This window comes from Pseudophryne corroboree (genome assembly GCF_028390025.1).
Source record: "Pseudophryne corroboree isolate aPseCor3 chromosome 7 unlocalized genomic scaffold, aPseCor3.hap2 SUPER_7_unloc_3, whole genome shotgun sequence".
NCBI classification, from domain to species: Eukaryota; Metazoa; Chordata; class Amphibia; order Anura; family Myobatrachidae; genus Pseudophryne; species Pseudophryne corroboree.
In genome coordinates, this window is record NW_026967612.1 from 1,040,112 (window position 1) to 1,056,714 (window position 16,603).

The 16,603-nt window shown below is 45.2% G+C and overlaps 1 non-coding gene across 1 annotated transcript; it reads right to left on the reverse strand.

The window, feature by feature from the left end:
* Window positions 1-12,731: 12,731 nt before the first annotated feature.
* TRNAS-ACU (transfer RNA serine (anticodon ACU)) lies at window positions 12,732-12,805 on the reverse strand. The gene has a single exon. It is a non-coding gene; the product is annotated as a tRNA-Ser (tRNA).
* Between the last annotated feature and the right edge of the window lie 3,798 nt (window positions 12,806-16,603).

Consider the following 16,603-nt stretch of genomic DNA (forward strand, 5'->3'; position numbering starts at 1 on the left):
GCCGTTTGGATTGTCCACGGCACCCCGGGTCTTTACCAAGGTAATGGCCGAAATGATGATCCTTCTTCGAAGAGAAGGCGTCTTAATTATCCCTTACTTGGACGATCTCCTGATAAGGGCAAGATCCAGAGAACAGCTGGAGGTCGGAGTAGCACTAACCCAAGTAGTGCTCCAACAACACGGGTGGATTCTGAATTTTCCAAAATCCCAACTGATCCCGACGACACGTCTGTTGTTCCTAGGGATGATTCTGGACACTGTTCAGAAAAAGGTATTTCTTCCGGAGGAGAAAGCCAGGGAGTTATCCGATCTAGTCAGGAACCTCCTAAAACCAGGAAAAGTATCTGTGCATCAATGCACAAGAGTCCTGGGAAAAATGGTAGCTTCTTACGAAGCGATTCCATTCGGCAGATTCCATGCACGAACTTTTAAGTGGGATCTGCTGGACAAATGGTCCGGATCGCATCTGCAGATGCATCAGCGGATAAAATTGTCCACAAGGACAAGAGTGTCTCTGCTATGGTGGTTGCAGAGTGCTCATCTGTTAGAGGGCCGCAGATTCGGCATACAGAACTGGGTCCTAGTGACCACGGATGCCAGCCTGAGAGGCTAGGGAGCGGTCACACAGGGAAGAAACTTCCAGGGCGTGTGGTCAAGCCTGGAGACGTCTCTTCACATAAATATACTGGAGCTAAGAGCAATCTACAATGCTCTAAGCCTGGCAAAACCTCTGCTTCAGGGTCAGCCGGTGTTGATTCAGTCAGACAACATCACGGCAGTCGCCCACGTAAACAGACAGGGCGGCACAAGAAGCAGGAGGGCAATGGCAGAAGCTGCAAGGATTCTCCGCTGGGCAGAAAATCATGTATTAGCACTGTCAGCTGTGTTCATCCCGGGAGTGGACAACTGGGAAGCAGACTTCCTCAGCAGACACGATCTGCACCCGGGAGAGTGGGGACTTCATCCAGAAGTCTTCCACATGATTGTGGTCCATTGGGAAAGACCAATGGTGGACATGATGGCGTCCCGCCTCAACAAAAAACTGGACAGGTATTGCGCCAGGTCAAGAGACCCTCAGGCAATAGCTGTAGACGCTCTGGTAACACCATGGGTGTACCAGTCAGTGTATGTGTTTCCTCCTCTGCCTCTCATACCAAAAGTACTGAGAATTATACGGCAAAGGGGAGTGAGAACGATACTCGTGGCTCCGGATTGGCCAAGAAGAACTTGGTACCCGGAACTTCAGGAGATGCTCACGGAAGATCCGTGGCCTCTACCTCTAAGACGGGACCTGCTTCAGCAGGGGCCGTGTCTATTCCAAGACTTACCGCGGCTGCGTTTGACGGCATGGCGGTTGAACGCCGAATCCTAAGGGAAAAAGGCATTCCGGAAGAGGTCATCCCTACCCTGGTAAAAGCCAGAAAGGAGGTGACTGCACAACATTATCACCGCATTTGGAGAAAATATGTTGCGTGGTGTGAGGCCAGGAAGGCCCCGACGGAGGAATTTCAACTGGGTCGATTCCTACATTTCCTGCAAACAGGATTGTCTATGGGCCTCAAATTAGGGTCCATTAAGGTTCAAATTTCGGCCCTGTCGATTTTCTTCCAGAAAGAATTGGCTTCAGTTCCTGAAGTCCAGACTTTTGTAAAAGGAGTACTACATATACAGCCCCCGGTTGTGCCCCCAGTGGCACCGTGGGATCTTAATGTAGTTTTGGATTTTCTCAGATCCCATTGGTTTGAGCCACTCAAATCGGTGGATTTGAAATATCTTACATGGAAAGTAACCATGCTACTGACCCTGGCTTCAGCCAGGAGAGTGTCAGAATTGGCGGCTTTATCGTATAAAAGCCCATATCTGATTTTCCATTCGGACAGGGCAGAACTGCGGACGCGTCCTCACTTTCTGCCTAAGGTGGTTTCAGCGTTTCACCTGAACCAGCCTATTGTGGTGCCTGCGGCTACTAGCGATTTGGAGGATTCCAAGTTGCTGGACGTTGTCAGAGCATTGAAAATATATATTTCAAGGACGGCTGGAGTCAGAAAATCTGACTCGCTGTTTATACTGTATGCACCCAACAAGCTGGGTGCTCCTGCTTCTAAGCAGACGATTGCTCGTTGGATTTGTAGCACAATTCAACTTGCACATTCTGTGGCAGGCCTGCCACAGCCTAAATCTGTCAAGGCCCATTCCACAAGGAAGGTGGGCTCATCTTGGGCGGCTGCCCGAGGGGTCTCGGCATTACAACTCTGCCGAGCAGCTACGTGGTCAGGGGAGAACACGTTTGTAAAATTCTACAAATTTGATACCCTGGCTAAGGAGGACCTGGAGTTCTCTCATTCGGTGCTGCAGAGTCATCCGCACTCTCCCGCCCGTTTGGGAGCTTTGGTATAATCCCCATGGTCCTGACGGAGTCCCAGCATCCACTAGGACGTCAGAGAAAATAAGATTTTACTTACCGATAAATCTATTTCTCGTAGTCCGTAGTGGATGCTGGCGCCCATCCCAAGTGCGGATTGTCTGCAATACTTGTACATAGTTATTGTTACAAAAAAATCGGGTTGTTATTGTTGTGAGCCGTCTGTTCAGAGGCTCCTACGTTTGTCATACTGTTAACTGGGTTCAGATCACAAGTTGTACGGTGTGATTGGTGTGGCTGGTATGAGTCTTACCCGGGATTCAAAATCCTTCCTTATTGTGTACGCTTGTCCGGGCACAGTATCCTAACTGAGGCTTGGAGGAGGGTCATAGGGGGAGGAGCCAGTACACACCACCTAGTGGTCAAACTTTTAAATTTTGTGCCCTGTCTCCTGCGGAGCCGCTATTCCCCATGGTCCTGACGGAGTCCCAGCATCCACTACGGACTACGAGAAATAGATTTATCGGTAAGTAAAATCTTATTTTTCAATGACACAAAACCATCCAAGTTGCAGATTATGGATTGTGAAGGACAAATCAACCATATAAACAATTTAAGCAATTTAAATTGCATGCAGGTAGTAGAATATCAAACTCCTTGGATGAGAGTGGGTCGTAATAAACTAGGATAGAAAAGAATACAGTAGAAAATAAGATTTTAAACCTACCGGTAAATCTTTTTCTCGTAGTCCGTAGAGGATGCTGGGGACTCCGTAAGGACCATGGGGATAGACGGGCTCCACAGGAGACATGGGCACTTTAAGAAAGACTTTAGTTCTGGGTGTGCACTGGCTCCTCCCTCTATGCCACAGTTAGAGAAACTGTGCCCAGAGGAGACGGACAGTATGAGGAAAGGATTTTGTTAATCCAGGGCAAGATTCATACCAGCCACACCAATCACACCGTATAACTTGTGATAAACTACCCAGTTATCAGTATGAAAAAACAACATAGCATCAGTGCAGGACCGATGCAACTATAACATAACCCTTATTGAAGCAATAACTATATACAAGTATTGCAGAAGTAGTCCGCACTTGGGACGGGCGCCCAGCATCCTCTACGGACTACGAGAAAAGATTTACCGGTAGGTTTAAAATCTTATTTTCTCTAACGTCCTAGAGGATGCTGGGGACTCCGTAAGGACCATGGGGATTATACCAATGCTCCAAAACGGGCGGGAGAGTGCGGATGACTCTGCAGCACCGATTGAGCAAACATGAGTTCCTCCTCAGCCAGGGTATCAAACTTATAGTATTTTGCAAAGGTGTTTGAACCCAACCAAGTAGCAGCTTGACACAGCTGTAGTGCTGAGACCCCTCGGGCAGCCGCCCAAGAAGAGCCCACTTTCCTCGTGGAATGGGCCTTGACCGATTTCAGTAACTGCAATCCAGCCATAGAATGCGCTTGCTGAATCGTGTTACAAATCCGGCGAGCAATAGCCTGCTTTGAAGCAGGGGCACCAATCTTGTTGGTTGCATACAGGACAAACAGCGCTTCAGTTTTCCTGACTCTAGCCGTCCTGGCCACGTAAATTTTCAAAGCCCTGACCACATCAAGTAACTCGGAATCCTCCAAGTCACGCGTAGCCACAGGCACCACAATAGGTTGGTTCATATGAAAAGATGAGACCACTTTTGGTAGGAATTGAGGACGGGTCCGCAATTCCGCTCTATCCACATGGAATACCAAATATGGGCTTTTATGTGACAAAGCCGCTAATTCCGACACTCGCCTAGCCGAAGCCAAGGTTAATAACATACCACCTTCCACGTGAGATAATTTAACTCCACTGTTTTAAGTGGTTCAAACCAGTGTGATTTTAGAAAACTTAACACCACGTTAAGGTCCCAAGGTGCCACCGGAGGCACAAAAGGAGGCTGAATATGCAGCACTCCTTTTACAAAAGTCTGAACTTCTGGAGGAGAAGCCAATTCTTTTTGAAAGAAAATGGATAAGGCCGAAATCTGGACCTTAATAGAGCCTAATTGTAGGCCCAAATTCACTCCAGTTTGTAGGAAGTGAAGGAAACGGCCCAGATGGAATTCTTCCGTAGGAGCATTCCTGGCCTCACACCAAGAAACATAATTTCGCCATATACGGTGTAATGTTTTAACGTTACATCCTTCCTAGCCTTTATCAGCGTAGGGATGACCTCAACCGGAATGCTAGGATCCGGCATTCAACCGCCATGCCGTCAAACGCAGCCGCGGTAAGTCTTGGAACAGACAGGGCCCCTGATGCAACAGGTCCTGTCTTAGAGGGAGAGGCCACAGATCTTCTGTGAGCATTTCCTGCAGATCCGGATACCAGGTCCTCCGTAGCCAATCTGGAACAATGAGGATTGTTCTCACTTTTCTTTGTCTTATTATCCTCAACACCTTGGGTATGAGAGGAAGAGGAGGAAATACATAGACCGACCGGAACACCCACGGTGTCACTAGGGCGTCTACAGCTACTGCCTGAGGGTCTCTTGACCTTGCGCAATACCTCTGTAGCTTTTTGTTGAGCCGGGACGGCATCATGTCTATCTGTGGCAGTTCCCACCGACTTGTAATCTGTGCAAAGACTTCCTGATGAAGTCCCCACTCTCCCGGATGTAGGTCGTGTCTGCTGAGGAAGTCTGCTTCCTAGTTGTCCACTCCCGGAATGAACACTGCTGACAGTGCGCTTGCGTGATTCTCCACCCAGCGAAGAATTCTGGTGGCTTGTGCCATCGCCACTCTGCTCCTTGTGCCGCCTTGGCGGTTTACATGAGCCACTGCGGTGACGTCTGACTGGATCAGAACCGGTTGGTCGCAAAGTAAGGTCTCCGCTTGACGTAGGGCATTGTATATGTTGATGTGAAGACAAGTCTCTTGACTTGACCAAAGACCTTGGAAATTTCTTCCCTGTGAGACTGCTCCCCAACCTTGGAGGCTTGCGTCTGTGGTCACCAGGATCCAGCCCTGAATGCTGAATCTGCGTCCCTCGAGAAGGTGAGCACTCTGCAGCCACCACAGGAGTGATACCCTGACCCTGGGGGACAGGGTGATCAACCAATGCATCTGTAAATGTGACCCGGACCACTTGTCCAGTAGGTCCCATTGGAAAGTCCTCGCATGGAACCTGCCGAATGGAATGGCCTCGTATGATGCCACCATCTTTCCCAGGACTCGAGTGCAGTGATGCACTGACACAAGTTTTGGTTTCAATAGGTTCCTGACAAGAGTCATGAGTTCCTGGGCCTTATCTATCAGAAGATAAACCCTCTTCTGGTCCGTGTCCAGAATCATGCCCAAGAAAGACAGACGAGTAGTAGGAATCAACTGCGACTTCGGGATATTGAGAATCCAGCCGTGTTGCTGTAACACTTTCAGTGAAAGTGATACGCTGTTCAGCAACTGCTCTCTTGATCTCGCTTTTATGTGATCGCCCAAGTACGGGATAATTGTGACACCTTGCTTGCACAGGAGCACCATCATTTCCGCCATTACCTTGGTGAAAATTCTCAGGGCCATGGAGAGACCAAACAGCAACGTCTGAAATTGGCAATGACAGTCCTGTACCGCAAATCTGAGGTACGCCTGATGAGGTGGATAAATGGGGACATGAAGGTATGCATCCTGTACACAAATGCGGACAACAGGTGTCAAGCCGTGTGTTGCCTTTGTCAAGCTGTAATAAGTAGGGATAAGGACGTTAACCACCTCGGAACATCCTCCCTTATACGACACCTGCAGCGCATTCATCATAAGTCAGTGACAAGTTCAAAAACTTTGGATGACAGCGGAAGCAGTCCACTGACCACTAAATCCCTTCCTCTTGTAACCAAGCTCCTGCAAACCACACCACCAACTCCCTCAGTGTCAATTTCCTCCTTAGACAGGAGAGCCAATAGTCCTGCAGGCCATGTCACTGGCAAGTCTGACGAGTCCTCTCCTGCCTGGGATTCCTCCGATGCATCCTTGAGTGTAACGCCTACTGCTGCTGGCGCTGCTGTTGTTGCTGCTGGGAGTCAATCGTCATCCCAGAGGGGAAGTCGGAAGACCACTTGTACTACTTCCAGTAAGCAATTGACTGTCCAACAGTCCTTTGCGAGGAAGATGAAATATCACAGCAGTCATCCTGCTGCAAAGCGGATAACTCAGGTCTTGTCAGCCTGGGTGGTGAGAAACGTGGTTCCGGTATCCATCGTTAATTTACAGGCAACTAGAGACTTGATTGAGGTACTGTGTCCCCGGTACCAAATACCCTCTAGGTTCCATTTCTCTAGGCAGGCGATACCGAAAATGTACACAGACCTCAGAAAAAGAGTCACCAGTGTCCTAAAAAATGCAGTTGTACCCAATGTCCACTTGTCTGTGGTTAAGTGGAGCAGGGCAGACTCAGGACTATATGACTGTGACAGCCCACTGGGTAGATGTATTGCCCCCCGCAGCAAGAACAGCAGCGGCGGCACCAGTAGCAGCATCTCGCAATTGCCAACTCGTTCCTAGGCAGGCTACGCTTTGTATCACCGCTTTCCATAAGAGGCACACAGCTGACAACCTCTTACGGAAACTGAGGAACATCATCGCAGAATGGCTTACCCCAATTGGACTCTCCTGGGGATTTGTGACATCGGACAACGCCACCAATATTGTGCGTGCATTACATCTGGGTAAATTCCAGCACGTCCCATGTTTTGCACATACATTTAATTTGGTGGTGCAGAATTATTTAAAAAATGACAGGGGCGTGCAAGAGATGCTGTCGGTGGCCCGAAGAATTGCGGGCCACTTTCTGCCTTCAGCCACCGCATGTCAAAGACTGGAGCACCACCAAACATTCCTGAACCTGTCCTGCCATCATCTGAAGCAAGAGGTGGTAACGAGGTGGAATTCAACCCTCTATATGCTTCAGAGGATGGAGGAGCAGCAAAAGGCCATTCAAGCCTATACATCTGCCCACTAAATAGGCAAAGGAGGGGGAATGCACCTGACTCAAGCGCAGTGGAGAATGATTTCAACGTTGTGCAAGGTTCTGCAACTCTTTGAACTTGCCACACGTGAAGTCAGTTCAGACACTGCCAGCCTGAGTCAGGTCATTCCCCTCATCAGGCTTTTGCAGAAGAAGCTGGAGACATTGAAGGAGGAGCTAAAACAGAGCGATTCCACTAGGCATGTGGGACTTGTGGATGGAGCCCTTAATTCACTTAACCAGGATTCAATCTGTTGAAATCAGAGCACTACATTTTGGCCACCGTGCTCGATCCTAGATTTAAAACCTACATTGTATCTCTCTTTCCGGCAGACACAAGTCTGCAGAGGTTCAAAGACCTGCTGGTGAGAAAATTGTCAAGTCAAGCGGAACGTGACCCGTCAACAGCTCCTCCTTCACATTCTCCCGCAAGTGGGGGTGCGAGGAAAAGGCTAAGAATTCCGAGCCCACCCGCTGGCGGTGATGCAGGGCAGTCTGGAGTGAGTGCTGGCATCTGGTCCGGACTGAAGGACCTGGTAACGATTACTGACATGTCGTCTACTGTCACTGCATATGATTCTGTCACCTTTGAAAGAATGGTGGAGAATTATATGAGTGACTGCATCCAGGTAGGCACGTCAGTATGTATACTGGCAGGAAAAAGAGGCAATTTGGAGGCCCTTGCACAAACTGGCTTTATTCTACCTAAGTTGCCCTCCCTCCAGTGTGTACTCCAAAAGAGTGTTTAGTGCAGCCGCTCACCTTGTCAGCAATCGGCGTACGAGGTTACTTCCAGAAAATGTGGAGAAGATGATGATCATCAAAATGAATTATAATCAATTCCTCCGTGGAGACATTCACCAGCAATTGCCTCCAGAAAGTACACAGGGATCTGAGATGGTGGATTCCAGTGGGGACGAATTAATAATCTGTGAGGAGGGGGATGTACACAGTGAAAGGGGTGAGGAATCGGAGGATGATGAGGTGGACATCTTGCCTCTGTAGAGCCAGTTTGTGCAAGGAGAGATTGATTGATTGATTCTTTTTTGGTGGGGGCACAAACCAACCAGTCATTTCAGTCAGTCGTGTGGCAGACCCTGTCGCTGAAATGATGGGTTCATCAATGTTTTTCTTTTCAATCTAAGCCCCTGCAGTTTTCTGTAAGCATCTGCTTCGCTATGATGATCAACAAGTCACATAGGCAAACACTCAGGGCTGGAGGCGTAGATCTTAGGACCAGCTGCTACAAGCATGGCAGAGGTGTCACTATCACTGGTGACACCCAGAGAGGTGGCGAAGGAGATTGTAATGCAGTGCACGCAGATAAGCAGCGCAATGGTAAAAAGGAGGCATGGTCTCATAGGTAGGGGCCTGAATCACCATTTTGTTGCTCCGGGTATCCCGGGGGTTGGGGGCTGCACCCGGGGACTAGTGTGTGAGTGGTGCTGGCTCCTGCACAGTGACAGAAACTGGGTGTTGCACGTAATGTCACAGTGAAACACCCATATTCTGTCACTGAAGAAGAGCCGGCACTTTGGTGTCACCCCCCTTGGCGGGTGACACTCGGGTGTGTGCCGCAACCCTGTTGTGATGCCACTGACCCATGGGAAGCTTTACGTGGTTTACCCATGTGTTAGTAGCCCCAAGCATCTTTTGTGTTAGTCCCTGAAGAAAAACTTCAAATATTGTTTACAATTTTGTAATCAATGGGCCTAATTCAGTAAGGATAGCAAATTCTGCTAAGTAACAGAATTTGCAATCCTTTGGTTCGCATGCTGGGGCCACCCATCACAGGGCATGGCCACCCAGCATGCCGCCTCCCTTCTTGACCACGCTGAAATTGCAGTCTCAGTGCAGTTCAGCGTGATCATAAAAAATGGGTTAGCCTCCTGTTGGTGCAGACTGTACGTGTGCGCAGGAAGCCGCCACCATTTTTGTGATCGCAGTGGCTGCATGTGATGTCATGCAGCCGCTCTGACCACGCCTCCTGTTTCTCCGTTGCCGACCCCATTTTGTAGCCCTGCCCCTGCACCGCTCCATCTCCGACTTTGAAATGGATTGTTGCTGACCCCCCCCCGCACCGATTGACAGTCAGAGGTGATCGCATTATCTGCGGGGTGCCACAGAAAATGCAGGCGCATGCGTATGCTCTTAGCAATTTTTGCAGTTGGATTGCTTATTGCGATTACAATCCAACCTGAATCAGGCTCTATTACCTATCACAATGCACTGCAGGTAGTACAAAATAGGGTTAATATAGGAGAAAAACCCCAAGAGCTGTGCTCCTTAACTGTCCCTGGTGGCTAGTGGAGCAGCTGCCCAGTAATCAGTGTCCACGCCAGTGCGCACACGGCCCGCCCCCTACAGCCACGCTGGATCTCGGTATAGTGTGGGCACAGAAGCCCCTTACCTCCCTTTCATCAGCGGCCTCGTGATCCCGGAGGGCGGTGTGTGTGTGACTGACCTTAGGAAGAAACCGGAGCCTCCGCTGCAGTGACCCAGCAACCAGGGCACGGGAGTATACTGCGCCGCTGGGAGTGATGGAGCTGCAGTAAAGATGTCTATTAGACCTAGCCTGCTGCAGCCCTTGTAGATTCTTATAAAAAAAGTTCTTCTTTTCTTGTCAAAATTAATAGCTAAGAATAGGCTGCCTGAGGCAGCCCCCTGTTAAGTGGCCTACTACTGAAGGCACCAACTACAAACTGAGCTCCCTGTTCATGGAAGCGAGGTTATAGAGCAGGGGGCGCTGAGCATCTTGGGAACAGTCAAAAGCTTTGAGCCTGTTGGTGCCTCAGATCAAGATCCTACTCTACACCCCAATGTGAATCCTTGTGGAGTCCAGTGTACCCCACAGAAGAAATGAATGTGTCACACCCATTGGCAGCAACATTAGAATAGCTGCTGATGGGCACAATTGAGAAAGGAAGGGGGGAAAACATTTGAATCCAGCACATATATGTAATTTGAATATGTAATTTGTACCTTCCTACTTTAAAATGTAATGGATGAACCTCACCCTGTGAGAACTATCTTTATGATCAAGAGATCTCATATGCAAGATAAGTATGTGTTGGCAGAGGCGCTCACTGGGCAGAGATGCTGATCGCATCTCTGGCATGTGCCGGTGCACTGCGGCACCAGCACACACACACACTTCAGACCTGATCTCCTGTTGTGTGAATATGCACAGCAGAGATCAGATCTGAATTAGGCCCTATATACAGCTGTCAGTAAGGCAGGGATCTGCTGCTGCCAGTGAGGCAGGGATCTGCTGCTGCCAGTGAGGCAGGGATCTGCTGCTGCCAGTGAGGCAGGGATCTGCTGCTGCCAGAGAGGCAGGGATCTGCTGCTGCCAGTGAGGCAGGGATCTGCTGCTGCCAGTGAGGCAGGGATCTGCTGCTGCCAGTGAGGCAGGGATCTGCTGCTGCCAGTGAGGCAGGGATCTGCTGCTGCCAGTGAGGCAGGGATCTGCTGCTGTCAGTGAGGCAGTGATCTGCTGCTGTCAGTGAGGCAGTGATCTGCTGCTGTCAGTAAGGCAGGGATCTGCTGCTATAAGTGAGGCAGGTATGTGCTGCTGTCAATGAGGCAGGGATGTGCTGCTGTCAGTGAAGCAGGGATGTGCTGCTGTCAGCAAGGCAGTGATCTGCTGCCCACTATCTCCCTATCACCCCTGCCTGAGTCACACACTTTCCCTGTCACCCCTGCCCCAGTTACCCACTATCTCCCAGTCACCGCTGCCTCAGTTAACCACTATACCTGCGACCCCTGCCTCAGTCACCCACTATACCAGTCACCCCTGCTTTAGTCACCCACTATCTCTGTCACCCCTGCCTCAGTCAACCACTATCTCCATATCACCCCTGCCTCAGTCACCCACTATCCCTGTCACCCCTGCCTCAGTCTCCTACTGTCCCTGTCACCCCTGCCACAGTCATCCACTATATCCCTATCACCCCTGCCTTAGTCACTGACTATCTCCCAGTCACCCCGGCCTCAGTCACCCACTATCTCCCACTCATACATGCTTCAGTCACCCACTATCAACCCACTGCTAAATTGTGCTTCCTAGCTGTTTTTATAAAATCACTGAATCAAATCTAACTCTGATTACATCAGAGAAGGCCAGGTACCCTACACCAGAACAGGGGGTTTGAAATTTTGACTTGTCTACTTAAAGATCACCAAAATCTGATAACAATGTCAATTACGTCCCTGGTTGGGATTGAACCACCAACCTTTTGGTTAGTAGCCGGACACACTAACCGATTGCGCCACAGAAACACTTTGCAAAAAGTACATACTGACAAAGGCTAATAAGCATACATCTAGAACGTTTCCTAGAAAAACTTTAAAAAGTCAATAATCTGGAGAGTTTTTGTAAGATGTTTCTTCCATCAACCAATGAAGAAACACATTGGTACTTTCCCATGATGAGTGAGTGCTTCAGGATCTCTTGCACTTACATGTGCAGCAGAGTAATGGAAGCATGCTGGGCCCATTACCCAGAGGTAGGCAGATTGAAACTATCCTCTGCTATATGCATTTTTTTTGTTAATTAAAGTAATCAAAACTGGGATTGATATTTTTGCTCTTTTATTTTTACTTAAAGTACAATAACTTTTAACATTTTAATTTGTTTTAATAGTATATTGACAGTATAGTTTTCTTTAAAAAATCCACTTAATTTTCTTTACCCTATTATTAAAAGGGTAATTGACAAAAACAAACTACATTGTCACCAGAAGAGCAATACAAAATGTACAAGTGATATATTAAAATCATCTTTCCAGCTTGAATTTCAATGATGCATTGGGGCAACGATTTTGTGAGAAACATCTTCACCCTTAAATAAAGATTTTCTTAATTCCTTACCTGTGTGCTAATTAGATGTCACCTTGTTTTCACATTAAACAGACTTCTACATGAGAAAGCAGCAAGGATGCAGTGGCGTTAATGTTTCCTGGTGTCAACCTGTATTATTTCAGTAGACATTGAAATGAGGATGCATCTTGCTGCCTTTCCAATGGAGCAAGTTTAATTTAGTTATAGGTGAAAAACCATCCCTACAAAGGTGTTAATCAGAGACTTGGCTTTGTGGACACTTTTTAGAGAACAAATTTGTTAGCATAAAAATAAAGGCAGAAAATGAAGAGCTGTTTAATCACTCAATTGGATTTTTCTACCAGCATATTTTTTTCTCTGCAACCCATTGCTAAATTGTGCTTCCTAGCTGTTTTTTATAAAATCACTGAATCAAATCTAACTCTGATTACATCAGAGAAGGCCAGGTACCCTACACCATAAGAGGGGGTTTGAAATTTTGACTTGTCTACTTAAATATCACCAAAACCTGATCACAAGGTCAATTATGTCCCTGGGTGGGATTGAACCACCAACCTTTTGGTTAGTAGCCATACACACTAACCGATTGCGCCACAGAGACACTTTGCAAAAAGTACATACTGACAAAGGCTAATAAGCATTCATCTAGAACGTTTCCTAGAAAAACTTTAAAAAGTCAATAATCTGGAGAGTTTTTGTAAGAATTTTCTTAAATCAACCAACGAAGAAACACATTGGTACTTTCCCATGATGAGTGAGTGCTTCAGGATCTCTTGCACTTACATGTGCAGCAGAGTACTGCAATGGAAGCATGCTGGGCCCATTACCCAGAGGTAGGCAGATTGAAACTATCCTCTGCTATATGCATTTTTTTTGTTAAAGTAATCCAAAACTGGGATTGATATGTTAGCTATTTTATGTTTACTTAAAGTACAATGACTTTTACCATTTTAATTTGTTTTAATAGTATATTGACAGTATTGTTTTCTTTCAAAAATCCACTAAATTTTCTTTACCCTATTATTAAAATGGTAATTGACAAAAACAAACTACATTGTCACCAGAAGAGCAATACAAAATGTACAAGTGATATATTAAAATCATCTTTCCAGCTTGAATTTCAATGATGCATTGGGGCAACGATTTTGTGAGAAACATCTTCACCCTTAAATAAAGATTTTCTTAATTCCTTACCTGTGTGCTAATTAGATATCACCTTGTTTTCACATTAAACAGACTTTCACATGAGAAAGCAGCAAGGATGCAGTGGCGTTAATGTTTCCTGGTGTCAACCCGTATTATTTCAGTAGACATTGAAATGAGGATGCATCTTGCTGCCTTTCCAATGAAGCAAATTTAATTTAGTAATAGGTGAAAAACCATCCCTACAAAGGTGTTAATCAGAGACTTGGCTTTGTGGACACTTTTCAGAGAACAAATTTGTTAGCATAAAAATAAAGCAAGAAAATGAAGAGCTGTTTAATCACTCAATTTGATTTTTTTGCCAGCATATTTCTTTTTCTCTGCAACCCACTGCTAAATTGTGCTTCCTAGCTGTTTATATAAAATCACTGAATCAAATCTAACTCTGATTACATCAGAGAAGGCCAGGTACCCTACACCATAACAGGGGGTTTGAAATTTTGACTTGTCTACTTAAAGATCACCAAAATCTGATAACAAGTTCAATTACGTCCCTGGGTGGGATTGAACCACCAACCTTTTGGTTTATAGCCGTACACACTAACTGATTGCGCCACAGAGACACTTTGCAAAAGTACATACTGACAAAGGCTAATAAGCATTCATCTAAAACGTTTCCTAGAAAAACTTTAAAAAGTCAATAATCTGGAGAGTTTTTGTAAGATGTTTCTTCCATCCACCAACGAAGAAACACATTGGTACTTTCCCATGATGAGTGAGTGCTTCAGGATCTCTTGCACTTACATGTGCAGCAGAGTACTGCAATGGAAGCATGCTGGGCCCATAACCCAGAGGTAGGCAGATTAAAACTATCCTCTGCTATATGCATTTTTTTTGTTAATTAAAGTAATCCAAAACTGGGATTGATATTTTTGCTCTTTTATTTTTCATTAAAGTACAATAACTTTTACCATTTTAATTTGTTTTAATAGTATATTGAGAGTATTGTTTTCTTTTAAAAATCCATTAATTTTCTTTACCCTATTATTAAAATGGTAATTGACAAAAACAAACTACATTGTCACCAGAAGAGCAGTACAAAATGTACAAGTGATATATTAAAATCATCTTTCCAGCTTGAATTTCAATGATGCATTGGGGCAACGATTTTGTGAGAAACATTTTCACCCTTAAATAAAGATTTTCTTAATTCCTTACCTGTGTGCTAATTAGATATCACCTTGTTTTCACATTAAACAGACTTCCACATGAGAAAGCAGCAAGGATGCAGTGGCGTTAATGTTTCCTGGTGTCAACCTGTAATATTTCTGTAGACATTGAAATGAGGATGCATCTTGCTGCCTTTCCAATGAAGCAAGTTTAATTCAGTAATAGGTGAAAAACCATCCTTACAAAGGTGTTAATCAGAGACTTGGCTTTGTGGACACTTTTCAGAGAACAAATTTGTTAGCATAAAAATAAAGCCAGAAAATGAAGAGCTGTTTAATCACTCAATTGGATTTTTTTGCCAGCATATTTCTTTTTCTCTGCAACCCACTGCTAAATTGTGCTTCCTAGCTGTTTTTATAAAATCACTGAATCAAATCTAACTCTGATTACATCAGAGAAGGCCAGGTACCCTACACCATAAGAGGGGGTTTGAAATTTTGACTTGTCTACTTAAAGATCACCAAAATCTGATAACAAGGTCAATTATGTCCCTCGGTGGGATTGAACCACCAACCTTTTGGTTAATAGCCATACACACTAACTGATTGCGCCACAGAGACACTTTGCAAAAGTACATACTGACAAAGGCTAATAAGCATTCATCTAAAACGTTTCCTAGAAAAACTTTAAAAAGTCAATAATCTGGAGAGTTTTTGTAAGATGTTTCTTCCATCAACCAACGAAGAAACACATTGGTACTTTCCCATGATGAGTGAGTGCTTCAGGATCTCTTGCACTTACATGTGCAGCAGAGTACTGCAATGGAAGCATGCTGGGCCCATAACCCAGAGGTAGGCAGATTGAAACTATCCTTTGCTATATGCATTTTTTTTTGTTAATTTAAGTAATCAAAACTGGGATTGATATTTTTGCTCTTTTATTTTTACTTAAAGTACAATAACTTTTACCATTTTAATTTGTTTTAATAGTATATTGACAGTATAGTTTTATTTTAAAAAATCCACTTAATTTTCTTTACCCTATTATTAAAAGGGTAATTGACAAAAACAAACTACATTGTCACCAGAAGAGCAATACAAAATGTACAAGTGATATATTAAAATCATCTTTCCAGCTTGAATTTCAATGATGCATTGGGGCAACGATTTTGTGAGAAACATCTTCACCCTTAAATAAAGATTTTCTTAATTCCTTACCTGTGTGCTAATTAGATATCACCTTGTTTTCACATTAAACAGACTTCCACATGAGAAAGCAGCAAGGATGCAGTGGCGTTAATGTTTCCTGGTGTCAACCCGTATTATTTCAGTAGACATTGAAATGAGGATGCATCTTGCTGCCTTTCCAATGAAGCAAGTTTAATTTAGTAATAGGTGAAAAACCATCCTTACAAAGGTGTTAATTAGAGACTTGGCTTTGTGGACACTTTTCAGAGAACAAATTTGTTAGCATAAAAATAAAGCCAGAAAATGAAGAGCTGTTTAATCACTTAATTGGATTTTTTTGCCAGCATATTTCTTTTTCTCTGCAACCCACTGCTAAATTGTGCTTCCTAGCTGTTTTTATAAAATCACTGAATCAAATCTAACTCTGATTACATCAGAGAAGGCCAGGTACCCTACACCATAAGAGGGGGTTTGAAATTTTGACTTGTGCACTTAAAGATCACCAAAATCTGATAACAAGGTCAATTACGTCCCTGGGTGGGATTGAACCACCAACCTTTTGGTTAATAGCCATACACACTAACTGATTGCGCCACAGAGACACTTTGCAAAAGTACATACTGACAAAGGCTAATAAGCATTCATCTAAAACGTTTCCTAGAAAAACTTTAAAAAGTCAATAATCTGGAGAGTTTTTGTAAGATGTTTCTTCCATCAACCAACGAAGAAACACATTGGTACTTTCCCATGATGAGTGAGTGCTTCAGGATCTATTGCACTTACATGTGCAGCAGAGTACAGCAATGGAAGCATGCTGGGCACATAACCCAGAGGTAGGCAGATTGAAACTATCCTCTGCTATATGCATTTTTTTTTGTTAATTAAAGTAATCCAAAACT